This window comes from Leptinotarsa decemlineata, unplaced genomic scaffold (genome assembly GCF_025532065.1).
Source record: "Leptinotarsa decemlineata unplaced genomic scaffold, Ldec_3_MD MMD2_tig00000133_RagTag_RagTag, whole genome shotgun sequence".
In the NCBI taxonomy this organism is placed as follows: domain Eukaryota; kingdom Metazoa; phylum Arthropoda; class Insecta; order Coleoptera; family Chrysomelidae; genus Leptinotarsa; species Leptinotarsa decemlineata.
Genome location: NW_027412542.1, coordinates 6,975,665 through 6,989,911, shown reverse-complemented (window position 1 = coordinate 6,989,911; position 14,247 = coordinate 6,975,665). Strand labels below are relative to the sequence as shown.

Below are 14,247 nucleotides of genomic sequence, written 5' to 3'. Positions count from 1 at the left end.
ATTTTTCTACAACGTTATATTTCCCATAATTCTGCAGCATTGAAATACAGTAAAGTTAATTTAACTAACACTAACACTTCTATAAATGCATTGCATTCGAATAACATGGAAATTAAGAATTAAAAATTGGTTTTCAGGTGATAGTTACTTTCTCCGGGAAAGATCACTTCAAATGGACGTATAACATCACAGCAAGGTAAAATATATGAGTATAAAGACATAAACAAACAAATAATCACAAATTTCTTCTAGCGGCATGCTTATCTCTTCGTCTCTTATTCCGAAACCAATTCGTTACCAAATGTAGGCCAACTCCTAGTTCCACAGCCAGTTTCTTTTTTATTTCTGTAGTTGGTGATTGATTATTGGCGTATGACGCTTCCAAAATATGGATTTGATGTGTATTAAAAATTGGTTTCTTACGAGATCGTACGATTAACTTCAATTCACAGTCCTTTTCGCTGAACAGATCGATTTCTGGGTAATTTACATGCCAAGTACTGATGAATTCTCTGAAAACTATTCAAAAAATGAGGAGAGTTAGTTAGATTATGTCATGTTAGTTTAATTATGTTAATCTAACTCACACAATCCATCAGATCAACCCAATAGCCAAGTCAATAAAAAATCTCCACTATGCTAGTGTTATGATTAGATTCAGATCATTCAGCTTATCAACATTTCAGTGATAAGTTTGGAATAAATTTTTACTCGCTGAAAATATTTATGACGAAGGAATAGTGAATATTGAAATACTGGAAAGCCATTTTCCAAGTATAAGAAGAAAGTTTATTTGAATATAACAAAAAATGCAAATTGAAGCACCCCATGTTTGAAATTTTTCAAGAAATTATGTTCGTCTTCCTGAGAAAAGATTGCCATGTTCAACATCAAATTTTTTATGAAATTGATTGTGAATAGGTGCCTAATTTTATCAATGCATATTGCAACTCTAAACATTTTGATTCACATATTATAATACTCGGATCCAATTTTCAAAATTCTTACTCTCAATACTTCACGAAACAAATCAATTGTAACTCTGAAGATTTTTGTTTGGAAAACAAAATCATTAAGCATTCGAGAAAATGTTCAGAAAACGACGGGAATGAAGTAGAGATAATGGAGAAATGATAGATGTTTTTTTCATGAAGGCAAACTTATGTTCAGTTTTCTGGTCAGAATTGGCAATATGAAACAAATATAAAAAATCTGAACCGTTACTTGATGAAAATCAATAACACTATTCATGGTAATAATTATAGAGTTTTCACAATGAATTTTATCATTATCATGGAGAGTATTATGAAAGAAATCAGGTTCGTCTACTAGTTTCATAAAAATGCAAGGACAACACAAGGAATATCAACTTTTGTATTAATATTTAATTTCCTTGGTGGAGTTGATTTCAATTTGATTTTGAAAAATTAATCGGAACAACTCATCAATCACATAGGTTGATGTAAAATGATTTGAGAGCACCACTAACATACCAAATGCCCTAAGTGCAACATAATGAAATATTACTATCATTAACTTTATATTTATTTGAAATGTAAATTCACAAACTGCCACTACCATATACAGCTTCATATTACACAAACGCATTTTATAGCAAATTAGAATAATGATTGACATTTGAAAATTCATAGACATCTCATGCATTTGGTTGATAATTTCTCTCTTCAAAAATTATTTACACTTGCAAAATGAAGATAAACGAAAACAAATGCAAATGCTCCTTGCATGTTCGGCCATTACTTGATGAAGATCTATAGTAATTTCATAAACTACACCTTACGATGTGATCTCTACAAACTTTATTTGGGAAATATATAACGACATGTTTCGCTAACACAGTAGCTTCTTCAACAGTGATATGAATATTGTAAGTGACTTCTTACGCCAATATTTATATACCACAGGTAACTACAATTGAGACTATCCCCATCAAATTACTTAAACCTCTACAATTTTTATATATACATCAACAATAATACTTCCTCGGTTTTTTTCAAGAAAACAAGTTCAATAATGATGATCTATTCATATCGAGTTGAATTTTCAAGTTTATTAATTTCCATTGCTTACAAATGATTCAGTTTCGAACTCTTTGTTGAAGATAAGATTTTCTTTTAAAAGATGATTTGAATATGTTGAACTTGTTTTCTTATTTGTGGAATTGGCCGCGGTGGTAGTGCGCCCGACTCACGATCGGAAGGCCGTGGGTTCGATTCCCGCCTTGACCAAATATTTTTCTCGAGATTATTTATCTGGTTGAAGCTGGGATGATTCTGCAACCGTGTTAGGAATCATACGTTAAAAGGTAAGACTCGTTAGTCCTTAGCTCGCACAAGTTTCTCAACTTCTGAGAGTTGTCGTTCTTATGGGGGCGACAGCTGATTAACGGAAAACATATTTTAAACACACAGATTTTTATTTACATAGCTGCCAGTATATATTGCCAGGTATAAATTGGTCAAACTGGCAGAACATTTAGGAATCGAATCCAGGAACATCATGTGAGCTATGGGAATAAGAAAACAAGTTCAACATATTCAAATCATCTTTTAGAAAAAGATCATATATTCAACGAAGAGTTTGAAATTTTACACATAGAAATGAAGATTTGAAACTAAATCCTTTGGAAGCAATGGATTTTTTCAAACCCCCTTGCAATTGGAAATTAATAAACTTAAAAATTCAAACATTCCAATGAATGACCAACTAGATTTGAATAGGTCACCATTATTGAACTTGAAAAATGAGGAAGTATTATTATTGATGTAGAAGTGAGGTTATAGGCTTCAGGTGATCATAATTGAAGAGGTACTTCAGGTACATAAAAATTGCAGAGGTGTAGGTAATTTGATGGAGGTAGTCTCAATTGTAGTTACCTGTGGTATTAGCGTAAGAAGCAACTTGTAGAATTCAAATCACTGTTGAAGAACTACTGTGTTAGCGAAAAATGTCGTGATATATTTCTCGAATAAGGTTTGTGGAAATCAAATCTTAAGGTGTAGTTTATGAAAACACAATAATGATTCGAAATCCTTAATGAAATACACATTAATGATCCGAAATCAGTAATGACACACATTAATGACTCAAAATCGATAACGCAATAGACGTCAACGACCCGAAATCATTAATGCAATACACATTATATACCCGAAATCCATAATTACACACATTAATGACACGAAATAATTAATGCAACACACAATATTGACTCAAAATCATTAATGCAACACACATTAATGATCCGAAATCAGTAATGACACACATTAATGACTCAAAATCGATAACGCAATAGACGTCAATGGCCCGAAATCATTAATGCAATACACATTAAATACTCGAAATACATAATTACACACATTAATGACACGAAATCATTAATGCAACACACAATATTGACTCAAAATCATTAATGCAACACACATTAATGATCCGAAATCAGTAATGACACACAATAATGACTCGAAATCGATCATGCAACACACTTAGTGACCGGAAATCATTAATGATCCGAAATCATTAATGAGTGCTGCACTCTATGGAAATTTGAGGAAACTTTCATGAGAAAATTACAAGCAAATACGACCCATAATCATTGATGTGTATCGTAAAGTGAAAGTGTAGCCTGTAAGATATAAATTGAAAGTTTCAGAGTCACGAATCAGTTTTCTTCATTTCCTGAAGACACCAGCTTGGTTGGTGAGATGAACTAGGAAAAGTGCCTGTTTTTGATTTATTATATGCCAGGGGTTCCAGTTTTACATTGTATTATAAAATTTAGTCTCAAGATACTTCAAGAAGCAAAATCATTTTTATTGATGTGATTTCTTCATATTCTGGATTCAAATTTTATTGCTGAGAAAGTTTTCCATATATGACTGTCATATTCTACTAATCTCAAACATCCAGCGAGAAAAAAACGGTACCAGTTCAGGGGCTTTTCAAAACTGATATATAGGTTTCGATCATTGAGGTATACGGGTAAGAATCTATCAAAATTCATTAGAAATTGCATGCATACAAACGATATAAGTATTATAAGATATTTCATTTTGACAACTGTAAATTCTTTTTACAAAACCTAACTATGATATGATGTACTTCTACTCGATACTTTGTATATTAAAGAATAATTTGCAAAATCTCAATAAATTGATATACAAGCATTTTATTTGCAATACATTTTGACACCTCTTCTCATTCTTCTTGAAATCCTTATGTACGCTCGATGAAATACATACTGTATATAATGTAGGACAAAATGAAATTTCAAGCAGTGGTGGTGTGAATTCCATGAGGAATATCTGCAGACTGGTTGTATTGTTATCATATTTCAAGTTTTTTGTGTCAAATGAAATTTCCGCTACAAATTCAATGTATCATAGTTTTTCCTATAAGATGATTCTTTGGAAATTCCTACCAATTCATTGAAGAACCCTCTGAATATTCAGACGTATTATTTCAACATTAACAAGATTTTCTTTGGAACATGCTATCCAGGAGATGAGACTATTGATGCGATACAACAATAGTGCTTAGATTAGTCCTTCAATTTTGTCAATATATGTGATGGAGTTGGTCGATATTTGATTAGACTCCATAACGTATTCAAATAACACTTTATTGTGAGATTTCTACTGGACGGTTTGCAAAACCGCAACACGTGTTTTACTATACAATTGTCAGTCGTATTCATAGAGTGTGCGATTTTCACTGAACACTTTACGAAATCGAGTCACACTATACAATATCTTCCTCGAACGTGTTCATACAGTAGGGAAATGCCTGAGGAAGCTAGTGTATACTGGAACAAGTGTTGCGGTTTTTTAAATTGTTCAGTGAACATCATGATATGTTACTTGAATTTTTCAATTCAGTGAACTGTCATTAATATTTCAGCAATAATTCATTTGTTCAATACCCAGTTTCAAAAATATCAAGATACATCATTAATCGCTCACAAAATAACATTTTACGTATGAGATACAAAAAATACAGCCCCTTGCCAAAAATTCTTTTAATTCCGACTGTAAAGCTGTCCCAGCTTTAATTCAATTTCAAATTGCTCTTGACAATAATTCGTTATTGCAGTTATGGTGAAAATTTTTCTTTGTACTTCTTCTCCCGTCTCCTATTTTGGAACCAAATTTGAATTACTCTGCTAGACAACCCGGTTTCCTTCTCCAAATATTCTTTTTCTGTTCTTTTCAGAAAACAATTTCTGTTGAACTCATCTTGAAGAATTTTTGCTTGATGTTTGCTAATAGGTGTTCTACTATGTCGTGTAACTGGGGTTAGTGATTCCGTGGTACTTTGGTTTTCTACTGTTTTTCCAAAATTCATTTGGGAGTCATGGGAAAATTGATCAACGAAAGCAGGTTGTTGTGAACTAAAAACTGAAATGAGCGTTAGTAGAAATATATGATGATATTCAAAAATATGGATGACGGCTCCTGAAAATGTATTGCGTTTCTGACAGTCATTTCTTTTCTGATATAACATGAATATGTATATATATATATATATATATATATATATATATATATATATATATATATATATATATATATACATATATATATATATATATATATATATGTATATATATATATATATATATATATATATATATACATATATATATATATATATATATATATATATATATATATATATATATATATATATATGTATATATATATATTGATAATGATATGTCACAAAAAGGATTTGAAGCTTTATAACTCCTATTTAATTATATGCGAGCGCTTTCGACAGCTGGTCGTACTGTCATCATCTAGGCTCTACTCAAATAGTTTGAGAAGAGGTATAATGTGAAAAGGAAAAATGAAGGTGGAGGAATTGGCCGACACAAAATGGAAAAATGGAAAAACTATTTTCTCATTCGATTATTTATATCATACGAAGGTGAATATATTTGACGCTGAACAGAACTTACCTGAAAAAAATGAAAAATGAACCGATCATTTTTCATAAACGTTTCAGACCATTGACCTTAGAGACGGCAGTGCATGTTCATTTTTCAAATTGTTATTGGTGTTGTTTTATTCCACCGTGTGTGACATGAAAATAATGATTTAAATGAATGAAGTCAAAAAAATAATGCAGTCTATTCTGGTGTTTAAACAACATTAGTAGGGCATAGTCAAAGAAACAGCCTTGGATCCTTACTTAATGCTAATTGACTATGCTTCATAAAATAAGAGTCAAGTCAATGTAGGAAAAATAACCTTCAACAGGCCAGCTTTTGACGAGTTTCCATGCATACATACAAACCATGACATCAAAAAACCAAATTAGGTTATTTGAATTCAAATATGATATTTTTTTCGTGAAGTAATAATGATAATAATGACAAATTGTTTATTGCTTGCAGGTAAAATAATTACAGAACTGTAAAACTTAACCTAAAGAAGACAGCAAAACAAAGGAGTAGTGTTAGGTCAGTTGACAGATTCTTCCACACTCCCCTAAAAAAATTGTAAATAATAAATCATTAATGAAAAATAAGGTACGTACCCATAACCTAGATAAATAATTAACAAATATAAAATAGAAAGATACATTTTATTCACTAGGTTATATCATTAGTGGGCCAACACATTTTTTTTTGTTTTTTTTAAGGGATTCAAAGACAATGTGAAATTGGGAATATCCAGTAGAGAGGCAGTTATAGCAATCTGATAAGAGAAGGAGGATTTAAATATCTCTTTCCAGGTGTATTAATTTTGAGGATTTCATAAAAAAAACAACGCAAATGTAGTAAACGACGATTAGACATACTTAACCAGCCCATCTCCTGAAGCTTATGTGAAATCCTATCTCTGGAAAATTAATATACAGTGTGAAAAACTTAAGATAAGGACACTCCTGTATTTTAATCATGTTTGAAGGCAGATATTTGATTTTTGGTACAGGTATAGACCTTCATGGGACGCACTTTTCGCAATACTTAGTCCGAGCTCAAACTCAGCCTACTGCGATCCCGTGAAAAGGGTAAATTCTCTATAATTTGCTTCGTGTTGGAGATCCCGAAATAAGTCATGTGATAAAGTGGCTCAGAAATCAATTTTGAGTCCATACCGAATTTCATATTCAAGTTCGATATCAATTAATGGTTGTAAATAAGAAACCACGAAAATAATAAATTCGTAATAATGTAGGAATAAAAATGAAAAATGTAATTTCATTGATTTTGACTATTTTATCATTTCTGTAGCTATTTATTCGAAATCATCAATTGAAAATCGGACTTGAATATGAAGATTAAAAAAACATGCAATTCAGAATTTTGGGTTAAAATCAGGTATACATAGTAGAAATCGATTTCTAAGCAACTTTTTCGAATTACTCATTTCGGTATCTCCAATGCTAACTCCAAATTACGAAAATTTGTTTTTTAAGCGTGATCGCAGAGGTTGTATCAAAAATCAAATTTCTACTTTCAAAATTGACTAAAATACACGGTGTCTTCATCATAAGTGTGTCACACTGTATATATGAACTGTAAAAAATTACAAGGGTGGAATATCGAAAAAAAAAATTCATGTCAAAAGTGCAGTAGTATATGAAAGGCAAAATGTGTATATGCTGTGTATATATACAGAGCCGCCAAACAAAAACGAAACAAAGCTGTTAATATTTCAGGAAAACGTCAAAACCCTCCCAATTTTTTGACTCATTCATTTCCACCCACAAGCGATGGTAAAAATCACTGCAAAGTTTTCAAATAGCATGAGAAGATTACCGGAATGTCATTTCAAAGTCCCTGAAACTTTTTTGAAAGTTTGTATTTCATAATTCTGCCTAACAGTTTTTTGAAAAACTACATTTGGAAATTTGAGTTTTTCAGGGTTATTGATAATCACTCAATTGATTCAATTTTCAGACTGATGATCACCTGTTCGAAACGTTCTTGCACATTCTGAATTATTTCCTGAGTTATTCGAATTTTCACTTGACAAATTCACACAAAAATGCCATCAAACTGGTGACCATAGGTGCCAATGGGATAGTGTACGAGAAAATCAACAGTATGATGATTATTTCATGTTACCAAAAAACAGTGCTTCTTTATTGTTTGCGTTGATTATTCGTCAGTATTTATAACAAAATTTTCAACAGCACTGTCGGAAATACTGCAGAATGTGCAAAAATATTCATCATTAGTTGAACGCAAGTTGTCATCCGTTTGAATATTCATTCAACTGAGAAGTAGGTATTTAAATTTTCAAATGTAATTCTTTTATGCAACCCCTTCTTGAAATTATAAAAACTGCTGGGAAGAGATTTCCACGGCTCATTATGACATCTCACTCTAACCACATGCCATTTGAAATTTTTGAAGTGATTGCTATTCTCTTTGAGAATGGAAAAGGGGGAATATGTTCCTCATAACTATATCTTTGGGAAAGACAGGTTTCGGTTTTCTACTTCTTCATCTTGATATAATAAAACGTGAGAATATTTCAAATTCACCTTTATTTTCCACACATTAAGCCACCTGATATATTACAAGACTGTATATTTGTAACATCCACTCTATTCATTGAACTAAACAGATGCCATTAAATTTTGCCTTTCATTTATTGGAATATATACTTTACCCTTTCATACAATCCGAAATTGTGATTGAACTGTTCGATGAACAAATCATGTTCTGCTCAAATTTAAATCGAGGTGAATAGTTTAGTGTGTGATTTGAAAAATCAGCATACTAAATAGGGCATAGTTTTTATGAAATGATATTGACACTGTCTCGAAATGAAACCTCAATTGCCAATCATCAACCGATATTCATTGATTTTCTGAAATACACATTTATAATGTGTCTTGATTTTCAGAAGAAGAAACGTTACATTAACAAAATATTATCTCTTGATTGCTCTTTCAGGCACCTACAATGATTCATTTGAATAAAATTTGTTTTGAAACAAACATAATTATGCGATAAAAATGTTACCACCCACCTGAAATAATTGCAGGCACAAATTAATAATTCACGGACAAACACAAAACCAACAAACACTACTAACAAAACAGTTCCTATGGCAATGAATCCTGAAAATTCGTTTAACCTCGAGATCGCAAAAAATTATCGCTTTGATGGTTTTCATTAACATCGTCTTTGTGATAGGATAAATTAGAATGAATATACAGGGTATCGGGAAACAATTGTTATCGGTTTCCCTACATATTATTTGTAATTCATAAATTTAATCCTACCTAGTATAAAAACTTTTCAATCAACTTCCAATATAATTGTGAATTATCTTTGTATCTTCTTCATTCAGTATTTTCTGTTCAAAACGATACAAACGTTTTTAGTCTTTTGAATATTTCGTCACAGAATTCGATTGAATTTCTCCCAATTAATTCAGTAGTTATGAGCTTGACTCTCAAAACTCGATTTCGATTATGGAAGCCACTAGGACTTTATATGCTCTTGCTTATGAGCGACTGACAAAAATACAGCAAAGGTTGCGGTATTATTGCTGTTCGATTTGTAATTGCAGTTTCCACATACAGTTTGTACGTTTGTTGGAATAAATTTATTATTGTCAAACACATAGTATTCGTTAATTTTTTCAGATAGGTCGATATTTAAATTCAGTTTGAAGAAGAATAAAAAATCACGTAATTATACAGGGTGATTCATATCACCCTGTCATTATAAAGGGTGATATGAATCACCCTGTATAATGACGAAAGCACACTGTCATTTCAGACATAAATCAATTATAGGAATTATATAAAAAATCAATGTATTCATCGTTAGTTATTTAAATAAGGTTCAGTGTTCAAAATGGCAGCCATTATTTTCTTGTCAAAATTAAAGACAATACTGAAAATCTCGTAGAACACTTGATATTATTTCAGGTGTAAGCATAAACTATGGTCGGCCACTTCGAGCAGTGGTGCATCAAGAGGCGCATCAAAATAAATCCTACTAAAACCCAAACCATACTTTTCAGACATCCTCATACCACCATCCGCCCTAAACTAAATCCTAATAACTTGAACCTCGGACTCGGTAACCTACTTGGGGGTCACCTCCACGAGCACCCTCAACTGGAAAGTCGACCTGAGAGAAACTCTGGACAGAGTCCGGAAAAGAGCAAATCTATTAAAAGCACTGAGAGCCAAGCTCGGGAGATGTGATAGTAAAACCCTTCTACACACTTACGAAATGTTTATCAGACCAATTCTAGATTATAAAGCCACGATCTACCTTACGATTCCTCCTAGACAATCCCACCGCATACTAACAACCGAAAGAAGGATCCTACGTAACATTCACCACCTACCATATCGCTACCCATCTCAAACCTTATACAAGTTAGTAAATGCTACACCAATCAATCTACGATTTAAGGAACTCCAAGAACGATACGCGACCAGAACGATGAGCAGCAGCAACCTCGATGCTATCAACACGCTGACCACACCATGGACTTCCTGTGGAGGACCCAGAAGGATACCTAAGAAGAAGCTCAAATTTCCCCCCGCCAGACTCCTGGAAGCAATGGAAGATCAGTCGTAGCAGATCCTAGTCATCCTGGAGGAGTACCTACTGGGAATCGGATAGCGGACAGCTACATCCTGGAAGGAACTGAAATCGTACAACATCCATCCCGGCCTAACAACCTGAAGCTATGTAAAAACTGACCACCGCAACGGACCCGAACCACCCCAACGGTACCTATCATACAATTATCCATTTTAAACCTTATACAACTCAGTAAGTACTACACCAATCAACCAACCATTTCAGGAATTCCAAGGATGATACGCGACCAGAACGATGAACAGCGACAACACCGATGCCATCAACACGCTGACCACACCATGGACTCCCTGTGGAGGACCTAGAAGGATAACTAGGAAAAAGCTCCCATTTTCCCCAGCCAGACTCCTGAGATTCATTTAAGATCAGTCGAAGCAGATTCAAGATATCCTGGAGGGGTACCCACTGGGAATCAAATAGCGGACAGCTACATCCTGGACGAAACTGAAATCGTACAACATCCATTTCCGGCCTAACAATCTAAACCTATGTAAAAACTGACCGCTGTAACAGACCCTGACCACCCCAATAGAACTACGGAAAAACAAATTAAGCACATGATAACCGAATGCAACACACACACAATCTCCAACTCCAAAGAGGCATAAGCCAATAGCAAAAATTTATCTCAAACTGAATGTATTTTTACCCAAATTTGAATATACGTTTCTGAATTGAATTGAATTTCAGGTGTAATTTTCCTATTTTCATCAAATATTCTGACTTTCATATATTCAATATTGGTAGGTCTATTGAAGAAAATTCTGAACTGGAGATTAATCCGGATATTTTTCACGAGTTAATGAACTTGTCAGTTTGAGAACTGAAGGCATTGTGTATGGGAGTTATTTATTGAATCTTAAGTAATGTTAAAAACAAAAAATGACTGGGTGTATGTCCAGCTATGACGTCAGTAGGTACATCCTCTGTAAGGATTGTCCCTCAAATTTCGTGAATTCTACTTCAATTCACTCACAGTTAATGAGATTGGTTCAGAATATTTTTCATTCGATATTTATTTTATGATCATAAATTATCTTAGATATGAAAAATAGGCAAGTGAGTAATATTACTGTGACGTTGGTTTTCAACCTGCATAACATTTAATTTTTCATTTTTATATTCTCAAAATTGAATTCAAAAAGTGACGTGCCATAGAATTTTCCAAAAATATGGTGCCAAATATTCACCAAAAAAATTATTTTTCCCAACCTCTACTTTTGTAATTATAAACTTTTACAGGCACCGCTGGATATATCTATTGTTTTTAAACTCGGTAACTACTGTTTAACAATCCCTAATTGTGTATGACGGAATGTATTCAAAAAACATTTTTTTGTGAGATTTGCACTAAACAGTTTTACAAAAACATTTTTGTAAACCTGTTTAGCGGAAATCTCACACTAAAGTGAGGTCAAGAAATTGAACAGTTTCTGTTTATTAGAAATAATTTAATTTTGATAAACACACAAGTTACAAGTCATCGAATGATATCTCAAATATCGCTTTTGTGAAAACGACTTCTTGCAAATATGGCACTCGAATTGTTTTGGCATGTTGCATTCATATTTTATATGAGTTAGAACGTTGTTTTTGTATTTGTAGCCTCTACCACACCTTTTACAAATAAAAGGTTGATTTTCTTCTTGACAGAATGAATATAACTCATCTGAAAAATAAATACAACAGGTTTGTTTTAACACTTCAATACATGTTTTCACATAATTATAGTATCTGTTGGAATCGGCCGATACTTGATGAAAATTCACAACTTATTCTAGTAACAATAAATTGATGGATGTAGTTAATACGAGGTAGGAAATCATAATGAAGAAAAGAGAATTGGAACTTCATATGTTTTTTACCACTTTTATTTGTAACTAACGTTACTGCAGTTTCGTCCTATAAGGACATTAATGTATAAGTTTCAAACATTTTTTCATTTATGATTTTTAGTTGTTAATAAAATAGAAAATAACAACTTTTTTATTTTGACAACGGTTATCTTTTTTAGGCTATTAAGAATAACTTCACCAAAGGAAAAAATGCCAGGGTTTTAGTTTAATAATTATAGAGGTTTTTATATCAACTTTCAATTCAAAATAAGTCATTAATTAACAAATGCATAATTGATGTTAAAATTGAGACAAAAATTTTTTGACTGCGGAATATTGTTTATTGATATATCCCAACATCAGATAAATTTTTTCATTCCTTAATATTCGCATTTAATATGTTTAAATAGTTTTTTTTGGTTTTATGTCAGAGTGACGGAATGCGCACGGAAGTCAGACTACCCGTTTTTGGCTCTATTTTCAAGGCTCTGTAAAAATTATAAATGATTGAGATACAATTTCGGGAATCGCAACTTTATTGATCTTTTCAGATCTTTTTTCAAATTTCCAAAATTTTGAAAATTTTTCGAGATATTCAAAATATACTAAAGCCCCATTTTCTTCACTTAATTGTTCATAACTTTTGTAATTTTTTTCAGCGCCTTTTCGAACTTTTTCTTGAACTTACTAGGTAAAAATACGAATCCAATGACACCTTTGTCGTAATTTTTGGACCCCTCTGTAAAATTTCACAAAAATAAGTAAAAAAAGTACATGTGAACCAGACTATAATATACTTTGTGCATGAAGAAAAGCAGCAGACGTTACTGCGGTGGTTCACAACAATGTTTCATATTAATGTGTCTTCGTAAATTGTATGATGTATGCCCTCTATAACTGCAGTCCCCGTAGTTGCAAACGAAATTAGGTTCCTTTCCACAATATCTGTGAACATGGCAATATAGCGACAACTTCTTTCCATATTTTTTTCCACATTTATGGCAAATAAACTCTGAAACAAAGAAGTTGAGAATACCGAGTTATTAAGTTTGGTTATATAGTTATTGCATAACAATTGAAATACTGAAATGAAATAATTTGAAATAAATTCTGAAGAATTACTTTTTAACTTCATTTAACGTTCAATTTTCAACCATCGATATCAACAGAAAGTTAACCAAGTGTTTGGCCAATAACTGTATTATTGTCATAACTATATAAGAAAATACATAATACCAAAACAATACCAATTGGAACAGCACAGAAGGAATTCCCGCCTCGACATAGGCGTCGGCATATTATTTTTCAATGGTAGTTTTTCAGTCACTTATTCTTACACATCATCATAGCAATTGATCACCCCATGAAAAAGTTATCTCAACTGAATTTTTCCACCATGAGTAATTATGAAAAACTTCGAAATTTAAGGTAATTGATTTCCGAGTCGAAAACTCTAAAATATAATTGAAACACAAATAATCACACCGAATTCTCGTCAAACCTATATTTACAAAATAATAGAGGCCAACAAAACTGCTAGAAATATCAAAATGTTTCTTCGCTACATTCGGATGAGGTGGAATCATTATCGGGTTGAAAAACGATCGGATTTATGGAACTTTGCACACACAGTTCTTCCACCTACCTACCTACTTCATTTACTACTCGTTTCATATCAAGCACTACAGCATTCAGAGTCGGTGACTGATTATATTTCCGCAAGCTTTCTTTCATTGTGGCCCAAACCATTTCAATTGGATTGAACACACAATAGTATGGAGGCAAACGTTAGAGAATATGCCC

At 32.4% G+C, this 14,247-nt stretch overlaps 1 long non-coding RNA gene across 1 annotated transcript; it reads right to left on the bottom strand.

Moving 5' to 3' along the window:
- On the bottom strand, nucleotides 1–9,635 carry LOC141481279 (uncharacterized). The gene is made up of 2 exons (XR_012464860.1): nucleotides 9,012–9,635; nucleotides 1–519 (listed from the first exon to the last, which is right to left on the bottom strand). It is a non-coding gene; the product is annotated as an uncharacterized lncRNA (long non-coding RNA).
- Nucleotides 9,636–14,247: the final 4,612 nt, after the last annotated feature.